Raw genomic sequence first — 12,434 nt, forward strand, 5'->3', positions numbered from 1 at the left:
AGACTTACATATGAATTTCTAATTACTTAGTTTTTAAAATTTCTTTTGGGGTTTGTGAAAAGGTGTTGACAGTTCTTTCCCTTCCTGTTTTCTTCATATTTTAGGTTAGGCCTCAGTATTTAACTCAGGCTAGACTGGAACTCACTAACTAGCCTCAAACGTGGAATTTTCCTGCCTCAGCCTCCTGCATGTTGGGATTACAGACATTGCAAACCACATTCCACTTCATTTTTTGGAGGTCACCATTTATGCATGTATTCAGCTTTAAACTGATATGGATAAAGAGAAAAAGGACTGAAAAATGCTTAGAAACGGGATCAAGTCCTCCAGACTCTGAGCAATGAAAATGAAAAATTTACCAAGTTTTCCTAAGAACTTGAGTAATGGTCACTTATATACATAGATGATCATCAGGGAGGATTGTGCAAATTACATAAAAATAAAATCAAAGTATACCGTGCTTCTAGTCAGCTTATTTTATCTATGTATTGTAGTCCTTTGGAAAGCATTTACTTTAGGTGTTACTACCAACTAAGTTGTCTTGAGATCAATTGGTTGACTGTCTTGTAAGGGTGTAACATGACTGGATAAGTAAATATTCTTGTCACAGAACCCAGTCCATAACTGGTGACCTGTGTTGGAAGTTGATATTTTCAGATCTACTTAGGACAAATCAACAGCTCATACTTTTTTTCCTTTCTTTCTTTTAGGGAGTGTGTGTGTGTGTGTGTGTGTGTGTGTGTGTGTGAGAGAGAGAGAGAGAGAGAGAGAAAGAGAGAGAGAGAGAGAGACAGAGAGAGACAGAGAGAGAGAGAGAGAGAGACAGAGAGAGAGACAGAGAGAGACAGAGAGAGACAGAGAGACAGAGAGAGAGAAACAGAGAGAGAGAGACAGAGAGACAGAGACAGAGAGACAGAGACAGAGAGACTAGAGCACCATGGTCCATGTGTGAAAGTCAGAAAAAGACAATCTCAGGTGTTTATTCTTAACTTCTACAATTTGAGGTCATCTTTCATTAGTTGCTATGTACCAGGCCAGCTTGTCTATGAGCTTCTCCAGATACTCTTGTCTCTACCTCCCATTTCTTCACAGAAACACTGAGATTGCAGATACAAGCCCTTACATCTGTTTCTCTCGTGGGTTCTGGGAACCTGAACTTACTTGATGGTGCTTGAACAATTCCCTGAGGCAGATGTCCAGCTCCACAGATTGTATCTTTCTATAAAAGACATGCTCCTATGTGCATGCTTATCTCTTCTGTTATCTCAAACCAGGTGGACATTTTCTTCTTTTCTTTCTCTTCCTATTTTTAGAAAGTGCTTGCATTTCCCCATTTCTCAGCAAGGATACAGTCTACAATCTTCCAGAAATCATGCTATTGACTTTAGATTTGCTGTTCTAGGGTTTGCAACTATTTTGTTACCTTCATTTACAATGTATTTTGATGACCAGTCTTATGTGTCCAACCATAAATGCTTTAATAAAGTTCAAACATCCTTTTGCAGGAGATGCCACCCCTGCAGGCTGAGCTGGGGAATCTGCAGTCAATTCCAGGTTATAAGGGAGTACCTTAGAGTGTCTAGCTTCTCAGTCAGAGGCTATCTGAACAGAATCTGAAAATGCTTATTTCGTTTATTATATATATATTTTTATTTCATTTATTTGTGTTTGTGCACCTGTGTTTGCAAATGAATATGTTTAGATGTGTGTGTGTGTGTGTGACAGCATGGGTGTGGAGGTGAGGACAACTTGGAGAAATTATTTCCTTTTCTCATGTAAATCCTGGGTATTAAGCTGAGTTCATCAGGCCCATTGACCAACACTTTTATCCACAGGGCCATCTTGTAGACCCCGTGAAGATGCACATTTCTAACAAATTCCTAGGTGATTCTGGTCCAAGAGCTATGTTTTAAAACTGCTACTAGTCTAGAATATTTTAATCATATTGTAGTTTAACAAATGACCTTAGGTACTTGTTTCAGTTTTTTCTACTCTCTTTTTATTTCTCATTTTCTGCTGTTGACTTTTCATGATTCCTACTTGTAAATCTGCTTTTGGTTATTGTTTGTTTATTTTGAGACAGGCTGTCTATTTAGTCCTGGTTGTCTTTTTTTTTTTCCCCTTTTCTTTCTCTTTCTCTCTTTTTAAATTAATTTCCAGCCATTTGCATCTTAAATGATATCCCACTTCCCAGTTACCCCTGTATCCCCCTATCCCATAACTTCTCTCTCCTCCTTCCCCTTTGCCTCTGTGAGGGTGTTTTCCCACCCACCCTCTCCTGCCCCACCCCTCCAGAATCCTCCTACACTGGAGCACCAAACCTCCTCAGAACTAAGGGCCCCTCCCCCCCATTGATGCCAGACAAGGCCATTCTTTGCTACATATGTATCTGGAGCCATGGTTGTCTTGAAATTCACTATGGAAACCACGCTGGCCTGGAACTCACAGAGCACTCATTGCCTGCCTCTGCCTCCCTGGTGGGATTAAAGGCATGTGCCAACAAACCTGGCTTTTGGTTCTTTTCAAATATATATATATATTACCTTTAATATATACATATATATATATATATATATATATATATATGTGTGTGTGTGTGTGTGTGTGTGTGTGTCTGTGTGTCTGTGTGTCTGTGTGTATACACACACAGACACATATATATTCATATATACTCATATGAATATATATTCATATATATGAATAATAATGGATTCTACATATGTTTCTTAATTGATTTAAGCTATAATTACAAATATAATTTGTTACCAGAACAGTGTGGGGTTTGGATTTAATGTTGTATCTAGATTTTAATCTTCAGTCCAGTGCTTCAGCGAAGGTGGAGGTAAATTCTATTTAGACCTGAATTTTAGCTTCCATTCTATTTATATGATTATTTCATTTTGATTATGGGAAAATGGTGAAATATATATATAATGAAGTGTTAGAAACTTCTGACCATCTCCCGTGTTTTATTTTGTAAACTTGAACACAGTAATATTTTAAGTCACAACAGCAACTCTTGGGACAACATCCAGGGCACCATAGTTGAGTATGTTTCCTACTTAGTCATGTCTTCTATCAATAAGATAGTAACTGAGTGAGAGTCATAGTTAGGTAATTGTTGGGGGAATGATGATCAGAATTCTATAGATTTCCACATAACTAAAAATATGGACTGTGCCTTCGTTGTACAGACAAGTATCTAGATAAAATAAAATATAACACTGTAAATTTCCCTCCTGTGCAAATGGTTGATTTTTGGAAACTCAGTGTTGCATGGGAGTTTTTGCTTGTTTCAGACTCAAAGCACAATCATGTGGTTTTTTTGTTTGTTTGTTTGTTTTTGTTTTTTGTTTTTTGGTTTTTTTTTTGATTCAGTGGGGCAGAGGAACAGGTGGCCTATGTGTGACCATCAAACAGGAACCAGCCATTTTTAAACCTATCTAAGGCTTTCACTCCCCAGGGTGACTTGTTTGTATTAGGTGCCAAGAGCCCTCAAAGAGGTGACAGCTGCTTTCATTTTTCTTTTCAGATTGAAGTGCACCCCTTGAAGCAGCTGCAGAGCCCCTCCTGTCCCCTCCCCTCCTGCTCTGCATACAGTCAAGAAAGGGACTTTTAATCTCTTGAGACAAAGGGTTTATTAAGGAAAGAAATGGGATCCAGGATTCCTAAGTGAGCCTGAGAAACAGTGAAGTTGACCAAGAAGCCCGGATAAAACCAAGGAAAAGGATTTGAATCCCTTTTGAGGCTTTGCATGGTTAATAAGACATATGGATTCCAGCTGTTTCTTAAAGGGGGGAGGGGGGAGAACCACAGCTTGCAGTTCCTAGAATGAAGGATGGCTTTCCACCTAACGAATCTGGAAGATTCTCTTGGCAGGTTGTTATGATATAAGCTAGATATTTCCAATTATTCTTTATTTTTATTGTTTTCTAAAACCAGTTCCATCTCGCTTAGAAATTCGGAAAGTGCTTCTAAAGGTTGCAATAGGAAATGAGATTTCTTGTCATTCCTTCAATGTCTTTTTCTCATTTACTTTCACAAATGTGGTCTTCATTACTTTTTGGATGAGGCCTCTGTCTGTCTCACTGTGACCCACTGGTGGTGATGGTTGTCTGTCATGCTGCTTCCAAAGCAAACTGTGCATCCATGCAAGCGCAGAGGAGATGGAACAATGGTCAATGCCAAATGGGAGAGGCAATAGGAGCCTTTTGAAAAGTTTTTAAAAACAGCAACCATATTGCAAATGACCAAACTTCAGTACAGACTCACCCCTCTACTTTTGTAATTTTTTTTTTCCGAGACAGGGTTTCTCTTTGTAGCCCTGGCTGTCCCAGAATTCACTCTGTAGACAAGGCAGGCCTTGAACACAGAAATCCTCCTGCCTCTGCCTCCCAAGTGCTGGAATTAAAGGCGTGCGCCACCACTGCCCGGCCACTTTTGGAATTTAGACATTGCCAATGTTGTTTGTGACTTCCACTCTTTCATATCTAATGAGAGATTAAGGAAATTTTGTTGTTTTTCTACTAAATCATGGTGCATTTTCTGGTGCCCGTAGGCATATGGTATGATTTATCCTTTATGTACTATCTTTGGGACCACCCACAAAAAGTAAAACACAGAAATTTCTCTGATGTGTAAATGTTTATTGTGCATGAATTACAGCATTATTTATTGAGTATGCTATCCACACAGTCTTTTTGTATTATTGTAAAATTAATTTCTAGGTTAGCATACAAAGTAACAAGTTTCATCATGGGATTTTTTTGCACGTATATGTCAGTATACTAAGTTCTTGTGCTAGTCTCTGCCAGAGCTCCCTTTGCCCTGCCAGTTCTACCCAGCTCATCTCCTTTCTCCTCCCAGGAAAGACCTTGGAGTGCTCATTGAATTATTTAGTAAAGATTCTTATGGCTGTCTTCTTATTTTTTCACTTAAAAAAGTTAGAAATAGAGTTTTTTGTACAGTTTATTCTGATTATTGTTTCTCCTCCTTCAACTCCCCCAGATCTCTCCTAATCCCCCCTCCCCCAGGTCCACACCCATTCTTTTTTTTTTCTCTCATTAGAATATAAACAGACATGTAATAAAACAAGGTAAGATAAAAACAAACAAACCAGAATAGGGCAAAACGAACACAAATAAAAAACAAGGAAATAGCACAAACATCAATAATAAAAACAAAGAAGTAGCACAAGAAGCAGGGATGCTGAGACACATTCTCACACACAGAAAACTCATTAAAAAAAAAACCAGAAGCTGTAATACTGGTTCAAAAGATCTATAAGGAAAAAACAAAAACAAAAACAAACAAACAAACAAACAAACAACAACAACAACAACCTAGACGAAGCATTGTGAGGAAACAAACAAACAAGCACACAAACAACTCCCAAAATACCACTGAGTGCATTTTGTGTTGCCCATTCACTTTCTGTGAATGGAGCCAACCCTTAAGAGTGGTTCGCATCCTCAGTGAAAACACCACTGGAGAAACTAATTGCTCATTTGTGAGTCCTTATTATTTGGAGATAGCTTCTGGGTTAGGGATGCCGCCTTGTGTCCAGGTTCTCCTCTCATCACTGGGATCCCCCCCCCCCCCGCCCCCAGCAGATCTGTGCAGCTTTGTGCATGCTCTCAAGTCTATTTGAGATTATCTGTGCCTCAATCCTGTTGTGTAGACGGCCTTGTTTCTTTGGTGTCTTCCATCCTCATTGTCTCTTAAAGTCTTTCCACCTCCTCTCTACAAAGTTTCCTGAGCCCTGAAAAGGAGGGTAAGCATAGTAAAAATGCCCATCTTACCAAAAGCAATCTAAAAATTCAGTGCAATCCCCATCAAAATCCCAACTCAATTCTTCACAGAGATAAAAAGAGCAATCGTTAAATTCATTTGCAACAACAACAACAACAAAAAAACCCAGGATAGCAAAAACTGTTTTCAACAATAACAGAACTTCTGGGGGAATCACCATCCCTGACCTCAAACTGTACTACAGACCAATAGTGATAAAAACTGCATGGTATTAGTACAGAGACAGATAGATAGATCAGCAGAATAGAACTGTAGACCCAGAAATGAACCCACACACCTATGGTCACTTTATCTTTGACAAAGAACTTATTTATCTTTTAACCCCCCTTCTCTCCTTTTATTAATTTCTTCCCTCATTTTTCAGTGGCTCAATCATCCTGTTGTTCAAGATTGTATTAAGTTTTCACGTATTTGTGCAGTTTCTGTGTTCTTCCTATTTCAATTCTTTTTGTTTGATTACTTTGATTGTAGGCCAGAAAGTGATATATTTTAGGAAGGTTCCTTGAGGTACTGAGCAGAATGAAAATCCTGTTTTTGTTGGATCAAATACTTTGTATTTTTCTGATAAATTCATTGCAATTTAACTCTTGAGTTTTCTTTGTTTTAGTTTAGATGGTCTATCCAGAACTGAAACTGGTGTATTAAAATCATCTACTTTCACTGCTATCAAGACCTATCTTATCTGCTTGTATTTATTAGCATTTATTTTATAAAATCAGGAGGCCCCACATTCTATTCCTATATATTTTACAATGGTTCTGGTTTTTTGATTCTTATTAGCATGTAGTGACTTTGGTTTGCTTTATTCTCTCTAAGTTTTCCTTGAAGTTGACTTTATCAGTTATTAAAGTAATTACGCCAGCTTGATTTTGGTTTACATTATATGATAGATTGTGTTTTATTATTTGACTCTCGGTTTATGGGTGAAATTTTTGTTTGTTTGTTTAGCCATTAAAGTATGTACTATTCCTTAGAGACAACAGGTTGTTATATCTTCTTTTCTAGTCCAGTAGACCTGTCTGTTTGTCCTTATCAGTGAATTATGGTAATTTGCATTAATGTTATTATTGGGAGTGTTTATTAGTTCTTGTAATTTTATTGGTTGTTTTTCTGTTTGTTTAGATTATTGTCTGTTATCCACATTTCCACAAAATAGTGGTAGCAGTTGTTCATTTGCTATAGTGGATTTGAAGGGTTCCTTCTTATTTCTTCTTTGTTTATTTATTCCACTTATGAAATTTCATGCTCTATGTTGAGTCTGTCTTTCTCTCTAGTTCTATATCACATTCCCTTCATTATCATCTACAGTGCTGGCTTAGTGGTTATGTGCTGCCATAGTCTATGTTTATCTTATAATTTATTTATCTGCCACATTTAAAATATAGCTTTGCTGTTTGCAGCAATCTGGATTTGAATATTGCAATATGTAATTTCATGTTTGCTTTCTAGAGACTCTTAAAGTTGTCAATGAGAGATTTGATGTTATTCTGATGTTTATGCCTTTGCAGATGAATTGGGGTATTGACTTTATGGCTTTCAATATTTTTTCTTTGCCTTGCATATTTGACATCTTGAAGGAGTTCTTCTTGAACTGTGTTTATTTAGTGTTCTAAATGCCTCTTGTTTACTTAGAAGTCTGCTTCTTTGTCTATATTTGAAACGTTTTGTAGTCTGTTATGAACTTCATCTCTGAACCTCTCCTGTTTAGCTGAGATTCTTCCATTTCACGGAGTCTTAGGTTTAGCATCTTGCTAATATAAAATTCTTGGATATAGAATACTAGTTCTTTCTTTACTATTGTTTAAATATAATATCCCATTAGCCGTATTCTCCATATATGAATTCTTTCCTTTACATGTCTTTTTTTGAGTTATGATGCTTTCCAAAATGTTTTCAGTTGATTCTTTAAGTTTTATAAGTCAATGAATTCAAAGAACATATAATGTTCTTTTATATGCTAACTCTCCAGCCTAGATATTGGCCATTCAGATCTTTATTTGAATAATTGGAAGGTGATACAGAAAATACTAAGGTAGGATATGCTTCATAATAATGAAAATACCAAAGTCCAGCCTATAATCAGAGTTCTTCCAGCACATAAATTAGATTCGAATAATACAAAGATAATCTCTCCATAGTGTACAAAACATTACTCTAACACTTTCCACTTTTAGTTCAATAAAAGGCTCTTTCTTTAATGTCAATAAACTATATACTATAAGAACAATTATGAAAACCATCAGGTAAAAATTCACAATGTTCAGTTCATATGTATTTGGCCATGTTGGAGAAAGTACTTTACTATCTAGTCTATCTTGGTGAGTTCAAAGTTCTATACCTAAATCACTTTCTATCATAATTTGTATATGTCAACCTATGAATATATTTTTAAACATTAAAACATTTTCTTAGGTCCTAAACAACTTAAATTTAATTGTGGAATTATAACTATCTAATCTTCTATCCCATCAGAAACCCAAGAAGGACAGATGTTACCTGAGTAAACACAAAGTGAAGAATGCAGCTTCTAAAACTACAGAAATGACAGAGGTTGTTGGGTATTTGGATAGTTGCCCAAGATTTCTCTGTAATATTGGATCATCTATCTTCACCTTCTGGCCCAGTATATCTGGCAGACTTTTCTGTAAAGCAGGAATTGTGAAGGACTTGCCTACTTCGTCCTGGCAAAGCTTGACAGTTGACTTCCTTTGTATCCAACTTGTCCACCATTTGGACATCATTCTGTCAGCAGATGAAGGGCAATTTTTTCCTAGTGGCTATCTTTGCCACATTTGAAGCAAACTCTATAAGGTGATTCTTTGATGCCCAACATCTTCTTTGAAGTAGTATTCGGGTGCTGCCAGGAGAAGTTGTATCTCACTGTCATGAAAAGCCTTTTATTAATGAAACATCTTTTTTAAAAATTTTATTTCTATTTTTCCCAGAGGGTCACAGCCTGGGACAGCTGGAATCTTTATTCAGCTAATGGACAAAATGGTAACCCAGCAGTACCAAGGAGATGGGGGTGTCCAAAGCTGCTTCCTCAAAGTACAGTCTGTCCAGATAGGGAGCACTACAATGTGCCCCCAGAGTGGGAAGCCCGGTCCATCCAGGCCAGGATGCCCAACTCAGTGTCCTCAGGCTCAGGCAACCTCAAGAAGGCTTTGCTGGGGGTTTAGGGTTTCTTTCCCCTGTGCTTGAAGTCACCCAGTGGGTTCTGGGTCTTCACCCTCTTAGCCTTCCTAGAGAAGGGCATCTTTCTCTGCTTCTTCCGAGGATGTACAAGGCCATGAAGAGCAGCAGGTACCAAATGAGGCTTTACCACTGCTGGGTGAATGGGAAGATCATGCCGCAGCAGCTGAAGGTCTCTAGGGTTGTCTTCAAAGTATGTGTTGAGCTTCTCTGAGTGTAGAAGCTCCTCCTTGATTTCCTTCAATCTCGCCTCTCGAATGGCCTGCTTAGTCACTGAGTGCATAACATCCTTGCAGTAATAGCGAAAGCTTACAATTTTCTCCATCTGGAACTGATAGGGAAGCACGAGGGGGCCTCACCCTTTCCACTGAGAAGCTCCTTAATCTTTCCCAAGCAAGACTGTTCCGTAGGCAGCACAAAGGTCAGAACTATGCCTGGGTTGTTGGCTCTGGCCCTCCTGCCTGCTCGATGGACACAGGCTTCTGCAGTGGGAGAAAGGTCAAAGGTGAGGGCCGCAGACATATTGTGGAAGTCTATGCCTCGGGACACGCCCGCCTTGTCTCCTTTGGACCCATGACCTCGCCGCTTGCCTTTGACTTGGGGGTCCCAAGATTCCAGCATCTGTCACTATGACGCAATCATACAAGCCTTGGTTCAACTGTGAGATGATGTGGCACCTGGAGCGCAGTGTGAGTTCTCCATTGAGCATGCAGGAGGGAATGCCGAACTGTTCCAGGAAAAGATGGAGCTGGTAACCCCTTTCTAGAGTGTTGGGGAAGATCACGGCTTTGCCCCGAATCAGTGACAGCCTGAGCAGGGCATACAGCAGCAAGAACTTGTCTTCTTCAGTCTCACAGACCACCTGAAACTGCTGAAGCTGGTCTGGCCCCAGCAGCTGGGACTCCGGTAACTTGAGGATAACCGGGTTATGTACCAGCTCCTTCAGAGTTTGTACATCCTCACTGAAAGTGGCCGACATGAGAAAAGCCTGGTACATTCGAGGCAGGTGACAGAGAAGACTCTTGAGTTCATCCTCAAAGCCAAAGGAAAAAAGGTCAGCTTCATTTACCACCAGCAGCTCCAGAGAGTCTCAGAGTTTCAAACTGTTCTGCTGCAAGTGTTTTGTTTTGTTTGTTTGGTTTTTTTTTTTTTTTTGTTTGTTTGTTTGTTTGTTTTTTGGTTTTTCGAGACAGGGTTTCTCTGTGTAGCCCTGGCTGTCCTGGAACTCAGAAATCTGCCTGCCTCTGCCTCCCAAGTGCTGGGATTAAAGGCGTGCTCCACCACCGCCCGGCTTGCAAGTGGTTTAATATTCAGGATGGGGTCCCCACCACCACATCTGGCTTCTCCATCAACACAGCTATCTGAAAAGCTGAGTCTTCAGCAGCTGAGACATTAGCCACTCGCGCATCCCGAGCACAGTAGGAGGCCAGCTGCTGGATCATGGACTGGGCCTGCCGAGCCAGCTCCTTAGTAGGAACAAGGACAAGGACTCTCACAGTTTGTTCCATTACAGGACCTGTCTCCTTGTGGAGCATCGGAATAGCATAAGCTGCGGTCTACCAGGAGCCTGTGCAGATGTCGGCCAGGAGGTCCTTCCTCTCCAGCGCCAGAGGTATGGCCTTTTCCTGGATTAGCATAGGTCGCAACCAGCCCAAATCAGTTACAGCCTGCAGGGGCAGGGATCCAACCCCATGTGTTCAAAACCCAACGATTCTTGGTCCTCCATGGCATGACTCCATGCTGACAGTGCCTTAATGAAACATCTTAAATGCCATATTCTGTAGATCTCTAAAGTGTTTGAAGACATATCAGTTTAAAGTATATCTGAATAGGCAAAACATTGCTCATTTCTAGGTAGCCACTATCTGTTCAACTTTGAAAATATCTACAGGAAGCTAAATACAGCTTATTTCTGTAATTAACTAAATTAATTAAGTTTGATTGACTATTAACTTGTGTGGGAAAAGGCCGCAGTGGACTGTTGGCTGGGTCACAGGGACATCTTCCACAGCAATCGCACGCCAAGCCAGAATAGACATGAGAAAGTCCAGGATATCAAAATGGCTTTATTGTCATGATGGATAATAGTTGAATCTGGATGTGGACCCCTCCAACCCCTGAAACTCAGGGTAGACCTGAGTTAAATAAGGAAGGAGAAAGGGTGGGGCTGGGGAAGAATGTTTAATTGGCTACGCTCTCTGGCCTTCAGGTATCTCATTAGTATGGAAATCTCTCTAGGGCCTGAGGCCTGTAGTCACGCCCTCTACCTGTGTTCTTTGGGTGGGGCTTGATTTCCCTGAATATGTCTGAACAATGTAGAAGCCTGGATTCTGGGAGCAGAACAAAGGAATAGATGCTGGTCCCTCACAGGCAATGGACACCTGTGGGGTCTCTGGGCTATTTCGAGCCAGTGCTTTGACCAAAACCAAGACCCCTTTCACGGCCCTACAAACTTGCAATGCTCAATGTTCCTAGACTGTCTGTAATAGGAGTTTTCAAGGGCTAGAACTTTACTTTACTTTTGTAAACGTGTTGCATAAGTATAATACCTAAAGCAAGAGTCAAAACATATATACAAGAAGTTGTAACAAAAATAACCTTAAAAGCGTATCAATATACAAAGATTCATACCAATGTAAATTATTTGGCTTGTTGATGTCCTTTCACTTAAAAGTAGGTTCAACAATCTATTCTTTTATCCTGTCATTCCTATATTCCCTTTTTTCTTTTTATCCTCGTTCCCTCTTTCCCCCAACACTAAATAAGAGAGACAAAAGGATAGAAGAAAGGAAAAGAAAGAAAAACGAGATCCCCAACTCTAACCCCCTTTATTTATTTCTCCCTGACCAATATCATTAACAACTTGCAACCAACCCCCCTTAAAAGATGACAAACATCCATCCCCCACTGAACTACCAGCAACTAGCCACCCTACTTTTTGGGAATAGGGTATCATTCTCTTAAAATTGCTTCCTTCTGTTGAGGGAGACATTCTTTTTTTTGGGAACCCTAAGAAAGTTGGAATATTGTCCCAGTCCTAAGAAAGTTAGCTGCAATATTTGCTGTCCAGTTTCTGTGTGATGGGAAAGTCCTAGCTGGAATAGTCTGTGAGACTGGAAGATCTTAGTTAGCCATTTTGAAGTTGCTCTGGATGGAGATTTTTGAGAAACTGCCATGGAGGCAATATTCAAGTTTGATCACGTGGGGTACTTGTTTTGTCTTCTTTGTTGTTTATTCTTTTGCTTTGTAAACATCCTAACTTGTAAAGGTAACATACATTTTTGCATTAACACGTGTATCGAATTTGCAGTGTTTATAATTCTGCTGAAGGTGATTCTTTGCTCTTTGAGTAGGTGAAAGGTATCAAACATTTTAAGTCAGTTTGGATTGTACAGCCAAACTGTAATATAATTATCTATCCCTGACATATG

At 39.6% G+C, this 12,434-nt stretch overlaps 1 pseudogene; it reads right to left on the bottom strand.

The window, feature by feature from the left end:
• Nucleotides 1-8,964: 8,964 nt before the first annotated feature.
• LOC117693846 (putative ATP-dependent RNA helicase DDX56) lies at nucleotides 8,965-10,729 on the bottom strand (annotated as a pseudogene).
• Between the last annotated feature and the right edge of the window lie 1,705 nt (nucleotides 10,730-12,434).

The sequence above is a fragment of the Arvicanthis niloticus genome, chromosome 21, assembly GCF_011762505.2.
Source record: "Arvicanthis niloticus isolate mArvNil1 chromosome 21, mArvNil1.pat.X, whole genome shotgun sequence".
NCBI lineage: Eukaryota > Metazoa > Chordata > Mammalia > Rodentia > Muridae > Arvicanthis > Arvicanthis niloticus.